This window comes from Vulpes vulpes, chromosome 1 (assembly GCF_048418805.1).
Source record: "Vulpes vulpes isolate BD-2025 chromosome 1, VulVul3, whole genome shotgun sequence".
NCBI classification, from domain to species: Eukaryota; Metazoa; Chordata; class Mammalia; order Carnivora; family Canidae; genus Vulpes; species Vulpes vulpes.
The window spans coordinates 196,847,036-196,871,360 of record NC_132780.1 but is presented as its reverse complement, the minus strand read 5'-3'; the positions used below and the strand labels follow the sequence as shown (position 1 = coordinate 196,871,360).

At 46.8% G+C, this 24,325-nt stretch overlaps 1 protein-coding gene across 3 annotated transcripts in view; it reads left to right on the top strand.

The window, feature by feature from the left end:
• The window catches only part of FYN (FYN proto-oncogene, Src family tyrosine kinase), a 211,425-nt gene that overhangs the window by 93,866 nt on the left and 93,234 nt on the right, over window positions 1-24,325 (top strand). For all 3 annotated transcript variants that reach the window (XM_072739156.1, XM_072739137.1, XM_072739147.1), the window contains one exon: window positions 105-174. The gene's annotated coding sequence lies outside the window, so the exon portion shown is untranslated. The remainder of the gene's footprint in view (window positions 1-104; window positions 175-24,325) is intronic.

Below are 24,325 nucleotides of genomic sequence, written 5' to 3'. Positions count from 1 at the left end.
ACGTTGATGAGTGCCCCCAAAGAAGGACAACTGTGTGCTTTCCAGAAGAGTAATTAATTCTGTGTAGAGATGCATTTTTCCTTTTGTTGTGGTTTGTCTTTCAGGACTGGTCCAGCAGCTGTATTAGAAGACATGTGGTGTGTATAAAGTTTGTGATACTTGGGGGAAATTTTGGTAAGTGTTGCTGCTTTTACTTCTGATACCTTTTGTGGTAAAATGGTGTCCCAAAGAGAAGCCATTGCTTTGTTTTGTGCATCTTTTAAATCTGCACTCAACTTGGACAGAATGGGACTTTATAATTAGATGTGACATTCAATCACTACTTGTTGACAGTATGACATTTTTTTTCCTGTTATTGCTGATGTTATTAAGAAATATGGAGTTTTCTAAGATTTAGTAAGAAGTCTAGATTTAGGGAAGCTTCGGGATGCGGGGTGAAGAATACCCTTGACAGTTTAGCTTATGGTCCAGGTAACCCATGGAATATAAGGGTAATAAAGTGCAGACCAGTAGAAAAACAACAATAAAAATTCTCCACAGCAGAGAAATCCTTATGGCTTCTCTGTTGAAATGAAAAATTGGCAGTTCGCTGTTTGGGGAATGGAAAATTGAAGGAAATCAAGAATCCCATCATGTGTGGGAGCCAGTCCCAGCATGATGACAGTGGCCCAAGAGACCAAGCACATTAAGTTCAGTAACCACCCAGAATACTTTGCTAGCAGTAGTAAAAGTCTTCAGGGTCAGGTGACCTGGCTTAAAATTTAGTTCTCCACTAACTGATTGTTACATACACTCTCTGAGCCTCAGTTTCCTCATCTGTAAAACGAGGCTTATAATGTTACCTACCTCATATGGTTGTTACGAGAATAAAATGAGCTAAGTGGTACTGGGGCAAAGTAGGTGCTCAGTAAAGCAGTTATTCTTGATAACAGGACAGTCTTATTTGGAAATTGGACATTTACCACTGAAGTCAAACTACCAAAAGGTGTACATATCTCCCAGCAGGAGGGCCACCAAGGGTGGGTTGGTCACACCACATTTGCTGTCACAAGGGATGTCCCAGCTGGTCACCACAGTCCATCCCTCCAGAGTCCACTCTGCGGCAACCCCAAGACATTTGTCATCTTCTCCACTGCTGTCCACCCATTCTTAGACAAGCGTGGCTAATTTAAGTGCCCTTCCCTGCCACCTTTACAGCTAAGTGCAGTCATCTTTGTTAGAGTTTTGTCTGGTTTTGAAGTTAACGTTACTTTGAACCAAAATAATGAAAAGGGAAAAAAGAGTCGAGGAGTAGCTGGCACCCCTGGTTTGGGCTCAGTTGCCATATTTAGGCTTTCATTTCCAAACCTTTCTTTGGATTTTTTTAAAAATCTATGCTTATTATGTACCCTTCCCAGAGATCCAGTTACTGAACTGAAATTTTTAAGCTTTGACTAAAAGAATTTGACTTTGTGGTAGGGCTTATATCTGTGGTTGGAGGGAATCAACCGTGTCACTGCAGGTGGGCTGGTGTTTAAGATCGGTGTCCCCAGGTGGCCCCTAAACGAGACGGACACAACCTCAGGGATTGTCTGGCCCCACTAGCCCCAACAAAGTCTCTTCTACAGAACCCGTGACCAATTTGGGGAGTGCAAATTCTCTCAGAGGTGAGGAGCTTGCTACTGTGCAGAGCAGCTTGCTCCAATTAAATAATTAAGGGGCACAGGGAAAGTTTAGGGGGTGATGAAATTATTTGTGGCAGTGTTTATATGGGTGTATGTTTCGTGCAAATTCATAGAACTCTACAATGAAAGGGTCAATTTTCCATAATTAAACCTTAGTTTTAAAATGGAACAAACAAACAAACCCCCAAGCAGACAAATACATAGACATGTAGCTCAAATTGTTAAGGAGAAAGAGGGAAGGGAGGAGGGAAGGAGAGAGGGAAGGAAAGCAATCTAGTCCTTCCACTGAAGGGTAGGTGCTCCATGAGGCGTGAACTTGGTCTTCTTCCTTCCTCTGGTCTCAGTGCCTGGGCGGTGCCTGGCATGCAGAAGGCCTCTGATAAATATCTCTTGAGCCATCTATGCTTGTAGTCACTTTCTAAGCAAACAGAAACACGTCTCCCCACTCTCTCACATAGCAGCCCTTTGGGTATTTGAAGACCCTCTCCCTCATCGTTATTCGTCTTTTCTCCTCTGGGCGGAATTTAACCATGTTCCATGTTTCCCTCCTGATGTTACATCCCTCGCTCTCCCCCAGCCTGCTCTCCAGCATTAGAAACTCTGCCCCTGAGGTGATCCAGCCCTCGAGCAGTACCCGGGGCTGTTGCTTCTGTAGACCATGTCAATAGATTCCAACCCTAATCCTCTTCCTTTGCAATCAGTACCAGTGCCTGGTAATGGATCTGAAAGATTTCTAAAACAAAAACAAAACACACACACACACAGTAGTCGTCTATGAATGGGGCGAGAGGGAAAGGTAGGGAGGATAGCCATCCAAGAGATAGGGTGATGACAGATCCATCCTCTTAAGCGTCTTGACCCAAATGAGGCCAGGTCTTGCCCCCCTTTGTTTAAAACAGCAGTAGTGCTGTGTATAAATCTTTCAAGGTAGCACCGTATCACATCCTGACTCTTCATTATGAGTCATAGGAAGTTTGAAATTTTAAAAAAAACTTGTGAATGCCTTGAAAAATCTAGATTTTCTTTTTTTTTTTTTTTTACCCCCTAGCCATGCCATGGGGAGATGTATGAATACATAAATATAAAGAGAGTGGTGGTTCTCAACCTGAGTTAATTTTGTTTCTCCCAAAGGAGGAGGCAACGTATTTTGGTTGTCACACCTGGGTGGTGGGAGAATGTGTGCTCCTGGCCTAGTGGGTGGAGGCCTCGGATGCTGCTATAACTATCTTACGGTGCACAGGACAGCATCCGCCACACCCAGTGATCAGGCCCGAGGTGTTGAAAATGCTGAGACCGATGGAAGTAATAAAAAAAAAATTAATGTTCAAAGCGCTATTACTTTGAAGGTTTAAAATTTTAAATACTTTGACATTTAAATATCTGTGAATATAGAACTAGAAAACATCAAGAAGTTTGGTCACAGACCTCGTAAGGGACCGTCTCTTACACTACCCGTAACTCCGAGCAAGAACCGACTTCGTGGATTCAGGCAGAGAGATGGGCGTCTGAAGGCTTAGGCTGATGACTGTTGACCTAGAAGTGAGACTCACACAACACGATCCCCGCATTCACACAAAGGAGGTGGTCTCCTGTTTTGATTTCAGCCCCAGTTTCTTCAGAAGAGGCTGCCTTTAGGCGGTCTCTGAGATGAAATGGTATTTCAATCTGGGGCCAGTCCTTCCTTTTGAGGCAAGGGCAGCGATTCTGCTGTGATGAAAATGTGCTTAGGGAGGAGAGAGATCTCATTACCGACGACTGAGATTGGGTATTTTGGTCCACGGGGCTGTTTATCTGCATCAGTTTCCTGGTGACACCACAGTCTGGTTTAAATGTAAGTTGTTGAGAGCTTTTGTAGCCCAAGATGGCTACAGTTGCTGAAGCAGGGAGAGTAAAGCAACATATGTCAAGTTGTGATATAGCACAAGCCACTTGAAAAAGACTTTAATTATAGGGCTTGTTTTAGGAGGGTAACTGTGCTTTTTTGTGAGGTATATTTTGGGATCCACTAACCCAGCTTCAGGGCTAGTAATATCTTCCCAGAAAGGGTGTGGCTTGTGCTCGTGGACATAAATATTCTCTTACCAAAGCCTTTGGTGTAATATTCCTTCGACTTCGCTACCCTCCATTTTTCTGGTTCTGATAATCTGTCCCTTCGCGAGGCTGCTGTGAAAATGTGTTCTGGAAAGTTGGAGAAGAAAAGGGTAAAAGATCTCATTTCAGATGGCCAAGTCCAGAGATTTAGAGGCTTTACATTATCAGCCTGCTGTTTTTAAGATGAATAGAAGGTGGAGGAGTGCACCAAAGCTGAGTAGTAAGCAGCGTCGGATGAGACAGCAAGAATGCTGAATACCCTAATGTAAGGAACTGGAGAGAAGCCACGCATGTATAGCTCCTTCCCTGCCAGCGCTGCCTCTCCAATGCCCAGGTAACTCTCGTGGGCCGCCTCAGTGCCCTTTGACCGCAGCGAAGGCCCTTGAGCGTGGGTATCCACCCGCACGTAGCTCTTCAAGACTCGCCTCTGGCGGCCTCCTTCACTTCCCTCTTAGTACCTGAGGCCTTTGGGCTCCCTCAGCGGAAGGGTTGGAACTTTCTGTCCAGTCAGCGTTTCCTCGTCCTCCTTTGAAAGCGAAGGATAAAAGGAGAAATCAGATCAACACAATAAAACCAGCTTTTCATCTACGCAGTGTGTGTGGCAGGTGGGCAGGGAGGAGGAACAGAGGTAGAGTAAGAATGATTTTTTTTTTTTTAATCAAAAAGAACCAACCACACCTGAGGGCACAGAAGCACTTTTGCCTAAATTCTAAGTCTCGAAGGCAGTAAAATGAGAGCGAGAAGGCCCCAGGAGGGAGATTGAAGGCAAAGCCTGCTAACTGTAGAAGTCTCTGGAGAGGTGGCCCCTGTTCTCCCAGGGGCTGTCTGCGGCCTGCATCTGAATCACCCAGAGAGATTGCTTAAGGGTGCAGGTCCCTGGGCCCAGTCGAGGTGGATGGAATCTGAACCCTTGTAGCAGGTGTGTTCTTCACGTCACGCTCCAGGTGGCTGCTGTGCACACTCACAGGCCGCCCTGCCCAACCTCTAAGATTCCCTTCCCTGAGCAGGGCTGAAGAATGCAAAGAACAGATCTGCTGTTTTGAAGGTCAGGGCTGCGCATGTTGCTCCTTGCTCCGCTCTGCGTGGGCCGATAGAGCACCGTGTTCTGCTACCCTGTTCTCTTGATCCTTGAAGTTGCTCCTTGCTCACCAAGAGGAGTGTCCTTCTCATTCCAGATTAGACTGAGTGCCATCCTAAGCCAGATTCTTTGAAGCTGCTTTGAGACCGGCGTCCATCTCGTATGCTCCCGTGTCTCTGCCGTCAGCCCTCACGCAAAAATCTACCCTGCAGCTTGGGTTTTGTCTGCAGTAGTGCTTATTTCCCATTTACGGAGGGGAAGCGTTTTCAGACTGAGTTGGCTGTTGCATACTCTAGTACGAGGCTGGACAGCTAACACCGGCTAATAGATCCCACCTGGGATTACAGGTATTTGGACCAAGTCTATAGCCCTGCCTCTAACTGGAAAGGCTGCCCGTGCAAACGGGTATTACGATGTCATTTGTATAGCTGATGCAAGGGTAGAAGGAGCTGCAGCATTTTTGCTCCTCCCAAATCGCCGCTTAGGTGGTGGAACAGGTATTAACCCCTGATAAAATCAGTGACTCCAGGAATGTAGCCTGTGTCTTAGGCAGGAGGCCCTTGGGAGGTGTGGGGCTGTTCATTGTCCTCTTCTCAAAGTCGGGAGGCAGTGTTGGCACGTGGGGGTGTGGAGAGTCGGGTAGGGTTGGTAAATGTCCTACGGTCTCTGAGACAGTCCTGCCGGTGAAGAGTTGTACCCCAACTAAGAAGCCCTGCTCTGCAGCTGTACAGCCGACATGGGCAGTAGAGCCAGGTGTGTATCTATGCTCTCTGAATCCAGGCCCCCCCTTTTTTATTTATTCATAGAGACACACACACACACACAGAAGCCGGCTCCATGCAGGGAGCCCGATGGGAGCCCGACGGTAGGTGGGACTCGATCCCGGGTCTCCAGGGTCATGCCCTGGGCTGCAGGCGGCACTAAACCGCTTTGCCACTGGGGCTGCCCTGAATCCAGGCCCTTTATGGCCCTGTCCCTGTTAAAGGCATCACAGAATTAATTCCTGCTTCACTGGGAGTTCTCACTGCATTAAAAATTGAATTCTGAGTGATTGGGTTGAGCCTTTGCTACTCTGCACCAGAACGCGGGCACAGCATGCTCTATGTGGAAGCAGCCTTTCTGAAACCTCAGTAGCCCTGCTTGACCAGCACCCTGTACCTGTCTTTTTTTTTTTTTTCTTTTAATGCCCGGCCCAGCCAGGAAGAGTGCCATCTTTGAAAAAGATCAAAGCCCAAGAGGATGCTCTCCACCTAGAGCCTTTGATCCAATCTTATTGGCTTAAAAACCATCCAGATAGGGAATTAGGTGTCAATTTCAGGAGTTTTTTGATACGGTATCTCTGGCTTCCTACCTACCTGGTACACTTCTAGGGCCTACTATGGGAGCTTTATTTAAAGTTTGGTTTTGATGTCTGCCAACAAAGCAGCCAAAACAGTGGCTACATCAGCTTGAATGAGCACACATGAAATTTATTAAAGTGGTAAAAATATCACCATACTGAATGAAAAGGCACACAGTGAAGCTGACCTGAATATAAATATATCAGGATTATGAAAAGAGGAGGGAGTGATATTATGTGATTTTTTTTCCCCCTCTCATTTTTTTTCTTTCTCTCTTCCAGTTTCCTTCCCAACTTTTTATTCTGAACAAAGCCACTAGTTTGGGAGGATGGCAAAACCAACACCTATGTGCCCTTTACCTATAAGATTCGCCGATTGTTCTGAATTTGCCATATTTGCTTTCTTTATTCCTTTTTCCAATTATTCATACACATATATATCTATATGTATTATATATAACATATATGGCATACCTTACATAAATTTTTGCTACACCATTTGAAAGTTAAAAACGTCTTGGGACTTGACCTCTACACATTTCATTGTGTATCTCCTATGGGTTCCTCTGCACAACCACGATATTATACCTAAGACCTTTACAGTAATTTCATGACATCATCTAACATGCATTCCACATTCAGACAGCTCCCGGTTGGCCAGGCTGCAGGTGGTACAGAGCATCCTGCACTCTGGGCCGTGCCTGTTTCTGCATAGTGTCGTTCAGCTTGCTCCTTCTTTCTTGCTGAAAATTGTTAGCTCTCGAGGCTTGGTATTCGATGCAGGTTAAACATCTTCTGCGGCAAGAATACTCCACAGGTGATAATGGCGTGCTTGATGCTACATCACGGCAGGAGGCCATTGATGTCACGTCCCACCATCCACAGAGCCTAGTTTGATCTCTTGAGCAGGGTGTGCTAACCAGACCTCACCCTTGTCCAGATACACTTTGAGTCAGTAAAGGCATCTGTGGGCTGGTTCATGGGTCCTTTATGGACATCCTGTCATCCACCTGCCTTGCGTCCTCAAGTATCAATGGATAATCCTCACCTGGATCCATTACTATGTTGGGATGGTGTCTGATATTTTTTCCCCTTTGCTTTCTCTGCCTCGGTTCTTGATATTGAATGACCTAGGCCTTCATATTTTTTACAGTGACGAATTAGACACTTCCCAGGTGGTCAGCTAGATTTTGCTGTGATAATAGATTATGCTAACCACATTTCTTTCTAGTCTCTAGGATAAGAAGGAATAACTCTAACAAAGTTATTCACTACCTGCCAGCGTACCACCTGGGCTCCTTAACTGTAGAGCTTCTTTCCCTTCTTTCCCCACAACAGCTCAGACTAGCAAGGAAAGGGACTTGCTCAGGGTCACCCAGCCCTTCTGGTGGCGCCGAGATCAAGCCAGATCGATCGGGCTCAGAACCAGGGATTTTCCACTTTGCTCTGTTCCCTCTGATCCCCTTCCCTGTCCGTGTCTCACACCTGCAGTTCTTGCCTTAGACAAATGCCTCCCCGACTGGGTCGGTCTGTGAAACAAGGCATAAGCTGGGGAGGGTATTGCTGTGCCGGTGCAGAAGCAAGCCACACACGCCTAAAAGATGCATGTGCTGCTGGGCCCAGAACTCTCCGAAATCTCCATTCATATTGTAACCATCCCAAGTTTTTCGTGCTGGTAGCTGATTTATATATTCTGACACTCGACAGCAGAATCGCTAGTTTTCAGCACCTGCGCTGCAGCCGGCTGAGGCCCCTCAGGTCAGCCAAGGCTTTGTTTAGAAGTGGAATTCTGTGCCTGTTTTTAACATATTCTTTCAAACAGAAATTCATGGTCTTGAAATTTGATTTGAGGGGCTTTTGGTTTTTGAAGAGGGGGAACGTGGGGTTTTATAGAAGTATTCTATAACTGAAGTATTCTTAGAAAACCTTGGATTTCTTACTTAGTAGGTTAATAGCACAGTAGCAGACTTTCATCTGTGGCTTTGAATGAAAGGAAATACATTTCCCTCTGAATCTCATCTGCATGATTTTTCTGTTTGAAATTGTTCTCTGAGGGGCGGCTGGGCGGCTCAGTCGGTTAAACGTCTGCCTTCGGCTTAGGTCATGATCTTAGGGTCCTGGGATCGAGTCTCACCTCAGGCTCCCTGCTCAGTGGGGAGTCTGCTTCTCCCTCTGCCTCTGCCCTTTCCTGCCTCACTCTGCTTTTTCTCGCTCTCTCTCGCTCTTTCTCAGATAAATAAATAAAATCTTTTATAAGAAAACATTAAAATTGTTCTCTCAGTCCTTACCAGGGAGGCGAAGTCTGTATGTTTTACCAAACACCTCGCACTCCTGTTCTTTGTGTGTCTTTAACTACAGTAACGAGTCACAGAAGAAACTGTGCACTTGTTCCCATGAGGGGAACGGAAGCAGAGCTGACACAGATGAATAGCTGTGCTCCTCAGCCTGGGCCTCAGTAGTCACAGTGTAAGGGCTGATTACATTAACGCTAATCTTCTTTTTTTTTTTTAAGATTTTATTTCTTATTTGAGAGAGAGCACGAGCACATGAGCAGGGGAGAGGGGCAGAGGTAGAGGGAAAAGCAGACTCTGTGCTGAGCAAGGGGCCCAGTGTAGGACTCGATCCCAGGACCTTGGGATCATGATGTGAGCCAAAGGCAGACGCTTAACCGACTGAGCCACCCAGGTGCCCCAACTCTAATCATTTGTAGCAGAAATCATCCTCGAGTTTGGAGTGATGGGGAACCGATCGCAGGTAGAGGCCTCCTCTGGTTTCACTTCATGCCGCAGGAATTTAGTCCTGCCCTCCCATTTTCCAGATTAACAACCTGAGGCAGAGGCAGATTGAGTCGGGCCCGGGTCAGACCTAATTAGCTTGAGAGTCTCTTGTGCCTCCTCCTCACGTCTCCTGAAGCTAAAGTTTTCAGTCAGCAAGTACCAGCCACGATGCTTCACCCCCGGCATGACGCTCATCCCACAGAGACACAAGACGTTTCTTCCATTGCTAACCCTCCACAGCCCAGCCTCCCTTCGCCAGAAACAGTTACCAAGTGAAGAAGCGAAGGTCTCAATCCCTGCTGTCCGATAGAGAGAGAAGGCAAAGAGCATGTATGCCTGAAAATTTTCTAGTTGCCAGAAAAAAAAAAATTTCTAGTAGCCATGTGAAATGAAAGTAAAAAGAAATAAGTGGAATCGATCTTAATCATATACTTTGACCTGAGATGTATCTAAACTATCCTACCATCATGCAACCAGTATTAAAAATCATGGAAATAGTTGTGTGCTAAGTCCTAGAAATCTCCGTGTGTGTTCGACTCGTAAGGGCACATCTCCGTTTCTCCAAGCCACCTTTCGGGCGCTCCACGGGGCTCGCAGCTATTAGTGGGGGCCACTCCCAGGGAGATCCTTTCACTGAATCTCTTGAGAGAAACTTAATCAGCTGTCTTGTCCTCCCCCCGCCCCCCCAGTCTGAGGCCACATATTTCTATCCTCTCTGTGCCACTTTTTCCCCCAGCTAACTCTAATTACAGGGAGCCGCTTGGTTTGGCCATAACGGCTGGCTCAGCAGTTTCCCACCCGTCCTGGCAGCTGGCGAGACCGACGTACCCTGCCTTGTAAATGATAGTGGGAAGCATGCTTCCAAACGTCTCCACGGCAGTTTCCGTGATTTCCTTTACTCTGAGGGGGCAACTTGATGGCATTTTGCAAAACCAGGGTGATTTGTTGTCGTTGTCATTAAATTCACCCTTTCTGAAAGACCCATTTTAATCAGTGGACTATTAAAATACACGCAGGCTTGCAGTCTCCCAGGACCTCAGCAGAACAAGTAGGCGTTGTACATTTTTGTACATTTTTTGGGCTGTTTTGACACCAAGTATATATACCTCTGTTTTGATTCATGATGGTTTCTTCTTCTTCCTCTTCCTCTTCTTTTTTTTTTTTTTTTTGGCTAGTCAAACACTAGTCAATACATCAGCCCCATTTTGAGCATTATTCACAATGAAACCAAGATTATTCACAATGAAACATTAGTAAAGGTCAGATTCCATTTCCACTAAATGTCAAGTCTCCTGGCCATTGACCCTATCACTGGAAGTATTTGGATCATAATACAATCCTGGGGCGGGGGGCCGATGACAGAAGAAGGGTGATAGGCCCCTGGACTTGGGTATGATGGATTTCACCCAAACAGAAATGTTGATTTGTAAAAATAGAAATCTGAATAGGGTAAAGATTGCCCCATATTATTAATTAGAGGCCAGACTCCACATAGTCCAACAGTCTTGGCTAAGTAAAGGATAGAGAAGATAATGTCTTTTGTCCCCCTTATCCCGTGGCCTCTTCCAGTCATTGAAGGATGACACCATCAAACCAGAGAAATGAATTTCCCCTATTTTCCTTCAACAGTGTATTCTTTAGGTTTTAACCTTGTGTCAATCTCTCTTAATCACAGAACCCCTGAATCTTTAGGTGTCACGTTGCATTTGGAATCAAACTAATGTGTTTCTTCTCTCACCCCATCCTATCTCTACATTAATCCTCAGTCTCCATTTAAATCACAGCACTTCCCCCCCCCCACTTTTTTTAAGGATTTTTATTCATTTATTTGACACAGAGAGAGTGTGCACTAGTAGGTCGAGCAGCAGGCAGAGGCAGAGGGAGAAGCAGGCTCCCCAGTGAGCAGCGAGCCCAATGCAGGGTGGATCCCTGGACCTGGGATCATGACCCAGGCCAAAGGCAGACACTTAACCGACTGAGCCACCCAGGTGCCCCAGTCACAGCCCTTTTATTCACTCTGATTTGAAGCCATTTTCATGTCTTTGAGTGGCTATCTCGTGTTCATTTCAAAAATATCATTTACTAGCTCTGTTTCTTCTAAACAACCAGAAATCATACTTGACTCCAGCCAAGTGTTTTACTTCCAGTGGGGTCCGAGTAGAAATGTTTTGGTTTCATCTTCAGTATTAATAGTTGACTGAGAGTGATGGATGGGAGGCTGAGGAAAGGAAAGGAAATCCAGTATACAGTGGCAGAGGACCATCCACTCCAAGGATTCTTCTCTGAATTACCAGTGGGGTTATTAAAAACCCTGGCCTCACAGGCAGAGGCCCTGGGGGGACAGGACCCAAGCAAGTATTTAAGAACCACCTCCCCTCACTCAGTTGTGTCCATTTGTCAAAATTCAGGGACAGTTTCACTCTCTGTAAACTATACCTTAACAAAGTTAATATCCTGAGGTATATTTATATATGCAAACATTGCAAATTTTGAAATTTTTGACACTTACTATGGGGAATAATTTTAACTACCAAACTGGACTCTGAGATAAAGCTCCCCATCAAAACAAGCATCTGTTCATTCAGTAAACATTTAGGAGCAGCGCTGAGCATTGTTCCTGCCTTGGGAAAACAGAGGTACATTGAGACACAGTACATGACAAGGGTTTTGTTTAATGGGTGAGACCAAACTCCACCAATTAGGATGCAAAACGGAAAGTATAATATGAGTGTTTCTATGGAGCACAAAAGGAAAAGCAGATCCCCAGTATACACACACGTGCACACACACACACATTCCCGGTTCTACCCCCACTGCCTTCTTGAAGATGGAATAGGGTAGGCAGCGTTAGGAAAATTTCACAGGGAAGCCACAGAACATGAGTCCTGGGGCGTGATTAAACAAGGAAGTGGAAAATATTATGCCTGTTTTTCAAAGGAATGACTCTCAAAATTTGGTTTGAAAGTTTAAAAAAAAAAAAAAAGTTGTTATGGCATCACTTTTTTTTTTTTAAGGATTTTATTTATTTATTTGACAGAGAAAGAGATAGTAAGGGAAGGGAGGAGAGGGAGAAGTAAGCTCCCCCCTGAGCAGGGAGCCCGATGCAGGACTCAATCCCAGGACTCTGGGATCATGACCTGAGCCCAAGGCAGACGCTCAATCGACTGAGCCACCCAGGTGCTCTGCACCAATTGTTTTTAAAGTGATTTCAAGGGATGCCTGGGAGGCTCAGTGGTTCAGCGTCTGCCCTCACCCCAGTGCATGATCCTGAGGTCCCGGGATCGAGTCCCACATCAGGCTTCCTGCAGGGAGCCTGCTTCTCCCTCTGCCTGTGTCTCTGCCCCTCTCTGTGTGTCTCTCATGAATAAATAAATAAAATCTTTAAACATAAAGTGATTTCAGTAACCTTTCATACTGCCCAGTTTTTTTATCCTTATCTATCTGGTCACAGTGCCTGACACACAGTAGGTGTGCTGAATTGAATTGATGCTTTCAGTCTGCCTTTCCCTGACAAACTATCATACACAGTTGTCTCTTAGGATAATAAAGTTGTGTATAATTTTCAAAACAGAACCCACATTACCCCTGTGACCGCTGCTTCCTAAATACTAAAAATGTTTGCCCTTGAAGGAAAGTGCATACAAGACCATTTAAGTGGTTCCTGACAGTACATGTCACAGTATGATTTGATTTTTATATTTAAGGAACATTAACTCTTCTTTCTAACCCAGTTTTTTTATTCTTTTTCATTGTTAAATATATCTAAGGTTTTGGATAAGCAGCTGAGCCAAAAGAAATGATCGTGGCCTCTCCTACCCAGTCTGTCCTTCCACCAGATCCAGGACATAGCACCATGTTTTCCTGGGTCTTGGATGCTCTTTCAGGAGTTGGGGAGCAAAGAGTAGTTGAGAGCAGCGGTTGACACTGAATCGAAAAAAATACAGTGTAGGGCGTCCGCTCGCCCAGGACAAGTGCTCTCCCTACACATTTTTTTTTTAAGCTCCACCAACTCTGACAATCGAGTTGTTTCCATAGATTTTTATTTTATTTATTTATTCCTGAGACACAGAGAGAGAGAGAGAGAGGCAGAGACACAGGCAGAGGGAGAAGCAGTCTCCATGCAGGGAGCCTGATGCAGGACTCGATCCCAAGTCCCTGATGCTGGACTTGATTCCGGGACTTGATCCCGGGACCTTCACCCTGGGCTGAAGGCGGTGCTATGCCGCTGAGCCCCCCAGGCGCCCCTCTCCCTACACATTTTGCAGCTGATCTGCGAGTTACCATTATGGGTTCCTTTGATGCTGCCAAACATAGCAGGAACGGTCGTCACGCTGTGTGGTGACGAGGCGGGCCGGGGACCAGCTGGCGTATTGCTTCTTTTGGAAGGCCGAGTAGCATTTCTGGAGGTGCTCGGTGCGTTGGAAGCTCTCACGGCCCTTCTACCTACTTCCCGAGCCTAAACGGAACGTGCATTCCGGTCTCTGTTCCAATAACTAGCCCTTCTGCCTGCAGGGAAAGTAGATGAAGCCACAAGAAGCGGGTTTAGGGTTTTAAATGGCAGAATGGACAGGCCGCTCTCCGTGGCGCTGGGCGTGTGATTGGGATCCGAGCTCCCCTCTGCAAGCCAGCTGCGGGGTCTTGGTCCCTGACTCTCCCCTTCCTACTTTCCAGGGTGGGGGTGGGGGAAGTCCGGAATCGCAGGAGCTGAGATGTGGTGCTCAGGTGATGCCCGGCACCATTATATGCTTATTCTGTGTCAGGCCTCATGCCTTTGGCCTTGTGAGCACACAGATCGATTCTTGCCATCTTCTTGTTTAAAAGCTGTCCAGGGATCCCTGGGTGGCGCAGCGGTTTGGCGCCTGCCTTTGGCCCAGGGCGCGATCCTGGAGACCCGGGATCGAATCCCACGTCAGGCTCCCGGTGCATGGAGCCTGCTTCTCCCTCTGCCTGTGTCTCTGCCTCTCTCTCTCTCTCTGTGTGACTATCATAAATAAATAAATAAATAAATAAATAAATAAATAAATAAATAAATAAATAAATAAATAAAAAAGCTGTCCAGGGAGGGATCCCTGGGTGGCGCAGTGGTTTGGCGCCTGCCTTTGGCCCAGGGCGCGATCCTGGAGACCCGGGATCGAATCCCACATCAGGCTCCCGGTGCATGGAGCCTGCTTCTCCCTCTGCCTATGTCTCTGCATCTCTCTGTGTGTGTGTGTGTGTGACTATCGTAAATAAATAAAAAAATTAAAAAAAAAAAAAAGCTGTCCAGGGGTGACAAAACATGGGAGATACCTGACTCTGGGAAACGAACAAGGGGTAGTGGAAAGGGAAGTGGGCAGGGGGTTGGGGTGATGGGGTGATGGGCACTGAGGGGGGCACTTGGCGGGATGAGCACTGGGTGTTCTGCTGTATGTTGGCAAATTAAACTCCAATAAAAAAATTTTTTTTAATAAATAAATAAATAAAAGCTGTCCAGGGTTCCCAGCAGCCTCTGAGAAAGGCCTGAACGTTGTCCCCCGACGTCCAAGGCCCTTCAGCATGCATCTGTCTGAACTGGCTTTCTGCCGACCTGAGGCTTCGTACCCGCCCCACCGCAAGAGCAGACCGCCCCTCGGGGGGCCTCGCTGTCCTCCTCCAGGATGCCTTCCTTCCATCTCTTACAGTCTGCTGCAAGGGTCGTCTCAAGTGCCACTCCTTCCAGTCCTTCAGCCTACAAAAGTCACCTCTTTGTCCGACACTGTGTCCCTCTCTCGGGGGCTCAAAGAAGCCTCTTCTGGTGGAGCCTCTGTTCTCTGCAAGGAGGCCTGCAGAAGGCCACCTTCACTGTCCTCACGTGGTCTCTCTGTACAGACGCATCCCTGTGAGCACAGCAGACCGATGGGACTAGAGCCCTATCCTATGGCTTCATTGAACCTTAATTATCTCTTTAAAAGGCCTGTCTTCCAACATAGTGACACTGGGGGTTAGGACTTCAGGATATGAATTGTGGGGAGACCCTGTCCCATCAGTAATGCATGGATACAAAAATACTGCCAGCCCCTCTGAGGGAGCGTGTGCACGTTTGGGCTCCCATGCGTGCTCTGTGACCAGCTTTCTTCTTCCCTGCCCTCGTGCAGAAGGCCCACAGGGCCCCGGATGGCTTTGTGGCTCACCTGCAGCAGCCCTGCCGGGCTGCTCCGGTCCAGCTGCTTCCACCCCTCCAGGACCCTGCCTCTGCTGCCACTGCGAGGGCTCCCAGACACACGCACCGTGTGTCACCGTGCACAGAGGTCCTCCCGCAGACCCCGAGGCCCTTGGCCGCCAGGGAAGGGGAACAAGAGAAAAGGAACCACGGCATGGAGGGGAAGGAATCAGGGTACAAGAACAGGAGGGTGACATTTTGGGGGTAAAAGAAAGAAACGAAGCCTTTTCCTTTTACTTCTCTGTTAAACATTGTCCATGGGTGTTTTTTCTTCTCTCCAGGTTTCTCCAGGTCCCCGATTCTGAAGGTGGCTAAGGAACCCCTTGCCCTTAGCTCTAGTAGTTTAGACCGTTGAGAAGGGATGTAGGAGAAGGCAGTCTAATCCGGGCCTTTGGTAACCCACCTCTGGCTTACGGAGAAAGGCTGTTCAGTTACAAATAGTTTTTATTCTGCTAAATCAGAGGCTCCTCAAGCTGTCATCTGCCTGCAAATTGGCTGGAGGCACGACTTCTGCATTATGCAAAGTATTTATTCTCACAATTAAGATGCTGGAAAGTGTGGTTTCACACTTTTCTGCCAGTATAAAGGTTCTCACCCAGTAGTGAACCAAAGTCACCTGGGGTGGGGGGGGGGGGGGATTTACAACATACCTAAGCCCTTTGCTTCTGCTTCCCTTCCCGCCTATGCGGGTGAGATGACCCAGGGCCTCTGTCAACCTGTACTATTAACCACCGTGTCATCATCTATCTTATTACTTCCTTAGAGGTTTCTGATTACATTTTTCAAATGTAGGATTCTTCTTTTTTTTTTTCCTTGACAAAATCCAGTGATGAATTCATTTTTTAATATTTTGTTCCATTATGGAAATTTTCAAATTTATAGAAAGTACACAGTGTAGCCTCATGTACGCTCCCCCCCCACGAATCCCTCACCCAGCTCCAACAGTTATCCACATCCTCCCATTCTTATTTTGTCTGTATCTAGATTACTATTGCTATTTTTTTAAATTTTATTTATTTATTCATGAGAGACACAGAGAGAGAGAGAGAGGCAGAGACACAGGCAGAGGGAGAAGCAGGCTCCTTGCAGGGAGCCCGACGCAGACTCGATCCCAGGACCTTGGGGTCACACCCTGAGTCACCCAGGTACCCCTGTTGTTACTACTTTTTGACTCTGCAGTTTTGTTTCATAGGAGAGAGGGCAAGCACACCTTGCTTATGCCTTGTTTCTGAACTAAAAACTGGTTCCACGTCCTTACAGGTGCTTCCCCCACCACTTTGCATTTAGTCCTCACGGCCCCCCAAGGCATTGTTACCCACATTCTATGACTGTGGAAACTGAAGCACTAGGAAATCAGACGCATGTGCAGCCCCCTAGCTAGTAGGTGCTCAAGCAGGGATTCACTGCCGCAGGTGTCCTAAAGCCATGCTTTTACCCCCAAGCTGCACCTTGGAAGAATAAAGACCATTAAAATAATTTTTTTTAAAAATGTGTAGATAAGCTTTACGGTTTGGCTAGATGGATCCACTATATGATAAAGCAAATATGGTATAATGTTAATGTGAGAACTAGGTAGTCAATGTAAAACTACTAAAGCTACGTATTTGAAGTTTTTCACAGTAAAATATTGGTGGAGGGTAATTTCAACAGAAACCGACTTTGCCTTACCCATCAAGCAGTGGATAAAACACATAAGCCATTTTGTTACCCATCCTCTTCAGGTCTGCTCCAAAGAGCCAAAGAGACGGATTTGAAACTTGGTTGAATTTTGATTTTAGAAACATCAAGCCAGGGCAGCCCGGGTGGCTCAGCGGTTTAGAGCCACCTTCAGCCCAGGGCATGATCCTGGGGTCCCGGGATCGAGTCCCACGTCGGGCTCCCTGCGTGGAGCCTGCTTCTCCCTCTGCCTGTGTCTCTGCCTCTCTCTCTCTGTGTCTCTGTTTCTCATGATTAAATAAATATCTTTAAAAAGAAAGAAAGAAACGTCAAGCCAGGGACAGAAATCACTCGGAGGTGTACCAGGCGAGGTCCGAGAGAACTCAGAAAACTGATTTGGGCACAGGGCCACGCCAGCGGGGGCAGGGGGGCGGATGCATGTCAGCTGACAGCTCGGGAAGCCTCCTCGCTCTTGCTGCTCTTGCAAGGCTAGAGCTGGTTATAACAACGGACAGTTCTCCTTTCCCAGTTCTGGCCACTTCGGTGGGATCCCATCCTCTACCCAAAGGAACATTCCGCGTCCGTACAACCAGCGGAATGAAAGGACATAATCGATGGCTTTCACCAAACGACATCAAACACGGAGCTGCCCACACCGCTCCACCGTGTGACGCAGGCCCCGCGTCGATGGTGACCTGGCCTGGCCACCAACTGCTGAGCGCTCTCTCTCTACTCTCTCAGGGGTAAAGGGATCCCTGGGGTCGTTTCATTGCTGAAGGTACAGCCCACGGGCTCCCTCCCACTCCGCCGAGAGCCCCGTGAGCCCTGGCGACCCTAGTGTGGCTGCCATTGGCATTACTCAACCTGCCTTTCCAGCTTTCCCCTGCTCTGGAGGAGGAAGCTGCTTAGAGATAGGACAGCCATCTCTCCAGGATCCCCCAGAGTCCCCACAAATTGTGAAACTGTGGTCCCATGAGGAAACCAAGAAGTTTCTAGTAACCCACCTTTCCCACTGGCTGCCAAAGTTCTGATGGAGCCTTGGGGCCCATGTGACTCACTGACGTCCATACCATCACGCTGCCCTCCTTTTGCCCTTACCCTAAACAGAATTTAAACCCCTCAAAAGGTACCCGTCTCTTGAGTCAAGTAATCCATCAGCTTCCTTCATCCGGAAACGTTCAGGCAGTCCTGGCTAAAAGGAAGAACGGGCTTTGCGATCATGCTGGATGCGGACCCCCAACTTCCACCATTCCTGGATGGGAGACATGGGGGAAAGTGCCCTCCCTCTTTGAGCCTAGCTCATGGGATTTTCGGACGATGGGAGCTCAGATAGGAAGTATGTGAAGCCGCCTAACAGTGTCCCTAAGCTAATGTCACTAAGCAGTGGTTTCCCTTTCCTCTCGTGTGTGATACGTTGCAAGGTATGAGAGGAGGGCTCGCATCCCTGCCACCAGCTGGTGGTATGAGCACACCTGGTCTCTCCGCATCTGTCCACCTAAGTCTCCTCATCTAAAAACGGACTGTCTGCTCCAAGATGCTGTGACTTTAAAAAATAAATAAATCACACTAATTGCTCCTTAGGAGGCTCCTTCCGACTGTGGGGGGCATGGGGGAAACTCCTACACATGTGGCAGCCCAGAGGGAGTGAAGACTCGGGACTGGTGAGCTCGAGGTAGGGATCGCAGGGGAGAGATGATCAAAATGACCCCAGAATCAAAAGCTAAGGTCGCCCACTTGGGCATCAAGGCCGAGTTGCAGCGCACTGAGGGGTGTGGGTGTCTGCGCTTCCGGTCACTTGCCCAGAGGAAGGCGACTGCGGCCTCCCCCCCTCCGGCCCCCTGCCTGGGGGAGGCTCCTAGGCTGCTTCAGAGGAGCCCACCACTGCAGCACCCCTGCCCACGCGCGTGACCGCTGCCCTCCTCCCGACACCGATTTCCGTCACCATTTCGCGTGCTCTCGAACCACAACAGGTTGTCTGCTCAGTTTTGTGTACCAGGCGTCAAATCCGTAGTTCACGTGGCCCGACAGCCTGGCCTGTGGACCTTCTGTCCTCGTGGCTGGCCCTGCACGTCCCTCCTCCCCAGCCTGCAGCCGCGCGGAGCCTGGAGCTGGGCTGAGCTGGGAGCGAGGGAAAGAACGGGGTGTGCGGGCAGCTGGAGGGCTGCTCGCTCCCAGCAGCGTGGGCTTGCTCCCTCCGTGGGTGCGTGGCTGTTCCTGCTCGTTTGTCTCTTATATCTGGGTTTTGTCGGGCTCTCGGCTTTCTTTTCGGGCTGTATTTTGCTGCTGGTCGCAGGAACTTGCAAAATGGGGTGACTTCGTTGCTTATCGTTTGGGATCAAACTTTCCCCAGCGAGATAGAACGCGCGTGGGGAGGATGACGGTGCCTCCCAGGGGTGACGTGTCCTACCGTCTGCAGAGCGCTCTCCCGTACACCACGGTCCCGTTTTGTCTGCGTTAAACTCGGAAAGAGACGAAGGCCCCACTCGCCCCGCTAGAGCGGGGGCTCTTCGTTGTCTTTACACCATCTCTGTAGTCAAACCACAAAGGGGAGAGTCTCGGCAGCCTTCTGCTCCATTCCTTTTCTCCTTCTAGCTTCAGCTTCATATCCTCCAGACGTTTTCCCAGCGCACTGCTGGATTGTCTGGACACTTAAACAGTTGTTGACCGATGACATGTGCCCTCAGGGAGCTTCCGATCCAGTGGGGGGAACAGCCCTCCATCCGTGAGTGTAAGCAACAGAGCCCCCCACGCAGAAGGCACTCGGTAGCCAGATGCTGAACGAGCGGGGAAGAGATGAATGGCTGGTGTAACCCACCGAAGTCCTGAAAAGCAAGGAGGAGAGCCGGGGAGGAGCTGGAAAAGACATGGTCCTCCATGGGAACAGGCACAGGGGTGCAGCACCCCGGGGTGGGGGTGCCTGGGAGCAAGAAGGCAGGAGGACCAGGCACCCCCAGGGATTGTCTGCGCTAGTGATTCGCCATCCGTTAGTGCGGCTAAATGCGAGTTGAAGACGTTGGAGGAAGCCACATGGGTAGGGGCTGAGAAGAACGAGCAGGAAAACTGTCGTCCTCTGCTCTGTCGGGTGGGACAAGCAGAAAGAGGGAAGCAGCAGGCAGACAGACTGGAGGGGCGAGCCCGCCGTGTCGGAGCCGGTGCTAGGAGCTCGGCGGAGGCCATGGGGACAATCAAAGCAGCAGCGCAAGCCTCGGCCCCAGCCGTTCAGAGACCCTGCCATGCACAGGAAACAGTGAGCCGGTGTGACTGTCCCACCCCCACATGCTCAAGCGTGGGGGATAAGCCAAGGAACCGAGACACTATGAGATCAATGTGAGCCCGAGGAGCTAAAAGGAAGGCTTCCGGAGGGTAAGATCAGCTTGAGGCCTGGCACATGAGTGGCCGGCTGTGGGGAGATGTGTGCCCTCCTGGGTGGAGATGGTGCCGGGGCAGTGGGAGATGGTGCAGGAGGCGTGGGGGCCCTCCCGTGGGAGGCCCGGAAGCCAGGCTGGAGAGCTGAGGAAGGGTGCGGGCCAGGAAAGCGAGGTTACGTGGAATCCTTGTCCCGAGGCCCCGGAGGCTGGGCTCTGCACACCCCCTGGCCCACGGTGCGAGAGTGAGCTAAGGGAAGCAGGCTCCTCCTTGGCACAGGCACGGAGCCCTCTCGGTGGCTCCTGGGGGTCCTGACCTACTCCAGCCCAGCTGCTGCCCCCCTGGCAGTAGAGCAGGAGGAAGTCAAGGTCCCCTGGCGTGGCTGTCAGGAGGCACTGTTTCTGTCGGTCGTTTTCGCTGCCATGAAGCTCACTGCGTTCGAGTGTTTTTGGAGAGCCCCAGAAGCTTGTGCTGTGTGAGCTCTAGGCACTTTGATCATAGTGAAGTTTATTTAATTGTCAGTCTGTCTGGCTGTTTATTAATTATCAAAGTGTAGCTGACATACAGTGTCGCATATTTTCAGGTGTGCAACATAGTGATTCCGCTTCTCTGTGCACCACAAGTCTCTCTCACCACACGGTGCTATCACCATACCATTGACTATATTCCCTGTGCTGAACCTTTTATCCCCGTGACTTATTCTTTCCATAACTGGGAGCCTGTATCTCCCACTGCCCCTCACCCATTCTGCCCGTCCACCCCCCACCCCTCGTCTCTGGCAACCACCAGTTTGTTCTCTGTACCTAATGGCTCGGTCTCTTTTTCTTTGTTTATTCATTCATTTTTGTTTTGTTCTGTTTTTGGATTCCACGTACAAGTGAAATCACATGGTATTTGTCTTTCTGTGTCTGGCATATTTCATTTAGCGTAATGTCATTATGGTGAGTTTCTTATGATAACATCCGCATTGATACGCGCCCTCGGTGTACAGTACTTAGAAAATACAGAAAAGCACAAAGGACAAAAATTATTCCATCACTCAGAAATTATCACACATGTTGTTAGTATCTTTGTCCAGTGTCCAGATTTGGAAGTTTTTTTAAGTGATTTCAGATTGCACTTAATGTTTTACATCTTATTTTCATAACTTGGCACTATACCATGAATATTATCATGTCAGTAGTGTCAATAAGTTTATTCTACAGTGTGATTCCAGCGCTATCTCCTATCCCACTCTAGGAATGTGCCGTGGTTTATTTAACCAGATAGGAAACCAACCTCTATTTTTGCTTATTTTGGTTGTTTCGAAAGACTTGGGTTTTAACCATTTTTAAAAACAACGTCATACTATACCATTCTCAGATAACCTTGTTTTCATTGAGTGAATTGCCCAGTCAGGTGCAAGCGAACAAAAAAAGTTCTTCATAAAGTTTTATCTCATTTTTTGTCATTTTATCAAAATGATAATCAACCCCTGAGTGGAAAAGAATTATATGTGCCATAGCTTGCCGCTCTAAGAAAACGCAAGCAGACCAAGCCCCGTGCTGATGGATACACCCAAGTAGAGAATAAGTTTAGGGGTCTCAGGTGTAGCAGGTAGTTCTTAGACGTTAAATATCATCCTGTGCTTGATATAGTGAAATTTCGATTAAAAAAATTTTTTTTTAGTAACCCTCAGTATTCTGGTAGATGAGGAACTTTCTTAACCCTCTCTACCTACCTACCTCTCGCTCAGCGCCTCTCTCTTCAAGACATCTGTCTCCTTCCCGATGTGGGATGCCATTTGAAAGGCTGGCTCCTGCTCACTTTATTGTAAGCTGTGGGGAAGAGAAGGTGTCAAGCCTATTTTCCCTTTGAGGCAGAGTTTGATTTGCAGAGGCCTGGAGCTTCCTGTTTGTGTTTCTTTTCCAGTAATACGTGTGATTCACCACAGTTCAAGGTAACCCCCAACTACAACGCCTCTTTTTTTTTTTTTTTTTCAAGTGGAATTTTTCTGTGGAAACCATAGATTAGAGAGGAATCCTGAAAGTCTTCCATGAAATTGTGCTCGCGGCATCTCAGAATTTTGCAATTATATATTGTAATTAGTTACCTGTTTTTCTTTATTATTTTTTAATCAGTCTATGCTCATACAAACGAGGTATGCATCATAGAGCAGGAAATGAAGGTCAAGAAAAATAAGTCTTGTATTTTTTTGAAAAAAATTACTTTGTTGCTGGTACATGGGAGCAGAATTTTTCATATTGAACTAAGCAGTTTGCTAAGGCCTTTTGTCAATTTTAATTTGTCTGTAATTTTTCTTAGGTCTGTGTAACCAGTGTCATCCATAAATAACCATCAGATTTAGTTCTCCCTTTGCTACATTTATTTATTTATCTTTCTTATTTTACCCCTCTGCCTAGGACCCATAGTATAGTGTTAAGCAAAATAGAGAGAGCACACCTCCTTGACTTGTTCTTAATTTTAAAGGGAAGGCTGAAAAAAAAGGGGTGGGGGGAGGCTGCTAACATTTTGCCATTGAACATGATGCTTACTGTTGGGATTTGGTTAATACTCTTTTTTTAGGTTAAGAAAGTTATCTTCTGATCCTAGTTTGCTAATAAGAGTTTCTGTTTTTTTTAAATCACAAATAAGTGTTGAATTTTACTCAGTGCTGTTTCTGTATCCATTGATAAGATCGAAGGTTTTTCTCTGTTAATCTGATAATGGGGAAATTGCTGTCAGCAACTTTCTTAAGTTCAATCGTCCTTCCATTATTGGTACAAATCCAAGTTAGCCATGATATATTTCATGCACTGTTGGGTTCATTTGCTAACGTATTTTTAGGATTTTTATTTGTATTTATATCTGAAATTGGTCTATAGTTTTCCTTTCTCCTACTACCCTTGTCTGGTTTTGATAGTAAGATTCTCTATCTCTGAAAGCGTGCATCTTTTTTTCTCTAAAACTATCTGAACCTACTGCTTATTAGTTTTGTTTTCTTTGATGGCGAGATGAGTAGATTTTTAACCAATACATCAATTCATTTAACGGTTATGAGACTGTGTTTTTCTGAAATTCTTCATTTCAGTGAAATTTTCAAACTTAATGATATACAGCTGTTCCATAGTACATTCTTATTTTTTGTTCTCTGCTGGATCTATAGTTTTATTCTCTCTTTTACCCCTAATTTTTTTTCTTTTTTTTTAGTGTTCCCTGTGTTTTTCTTGATCAGTTTTGCTGACTTGCCTATCAGCCTTTTCAAATAAACAGATTTTGCTTTGTTAATCTTCTGTAGTATGTCTTGGTTTACTGATTTCCTTAGTTTCTACCCTTTATTATTCCTTTCTTCCACTTACTTTGGATTTATTCTCATTCACTTTCTTACATCCTGAATTGGATACTCATTAGTTTTCCATCTCTTTTCCTTTCTAGGATAAAAATGTAAGTATTTTCCTTAAGTATACCATTAGTGGAATCTGCCCAGTTTTATTTTGGAATGTTATCATTACCATAATTGTTTCATCTTTGATTTCATGAGTTACTAGCAGTGTCATTTTAAATTCCCAAATGAGTGAGAGTTCTTTAGTAACCATTTTGTTTAGGAGTCTAACTTTAAAAAAATCTGTTATTAGAGAATGTTGTTCTTATGAAACCATTTCCACAAAATTTATTGAGACTTGGTTCATGGCCTGGTGTGTGATCGATTTCTTAAAAACATTCCGTGAATATTTTTTTTAATGGATATTCTCTGATGGGTGCTGGGGAGATAGAGCTTCACACATTAGATGAAACCTCTTAACCATGTTGTTCAAATCTCTTATGTACTTTTTAACTCATCAGTCATTAAGAGAGGTATTGTTAAAATCTCTCACTGTGTTTGTCATTCTGTCCTTACAGTTCTGACAATTTGCTTTAATCCTGGAGGAGTATCAAAGAGCCTTTTGCTGACACCATCCTCTTTCTCTCAGAACAGGGATAACCTTCTTTGGCTTCTAAGTAACTATGAATCTAGTTTCCCAGAAGCCCTGAGTTCAAGGCAGTCAGTCACCTTCAGATTACCTTGTTAGATTTAACACTGTGGGCTATTTCAGAGGAAAAGAAAAGAACTGCTATGCTCGAAAGAGCCTTAAAGTTCATCCAGCTCCACCAGTATCTGTTTATCTAAATTCTGCTAGAACAGCTCCATTGTCACAC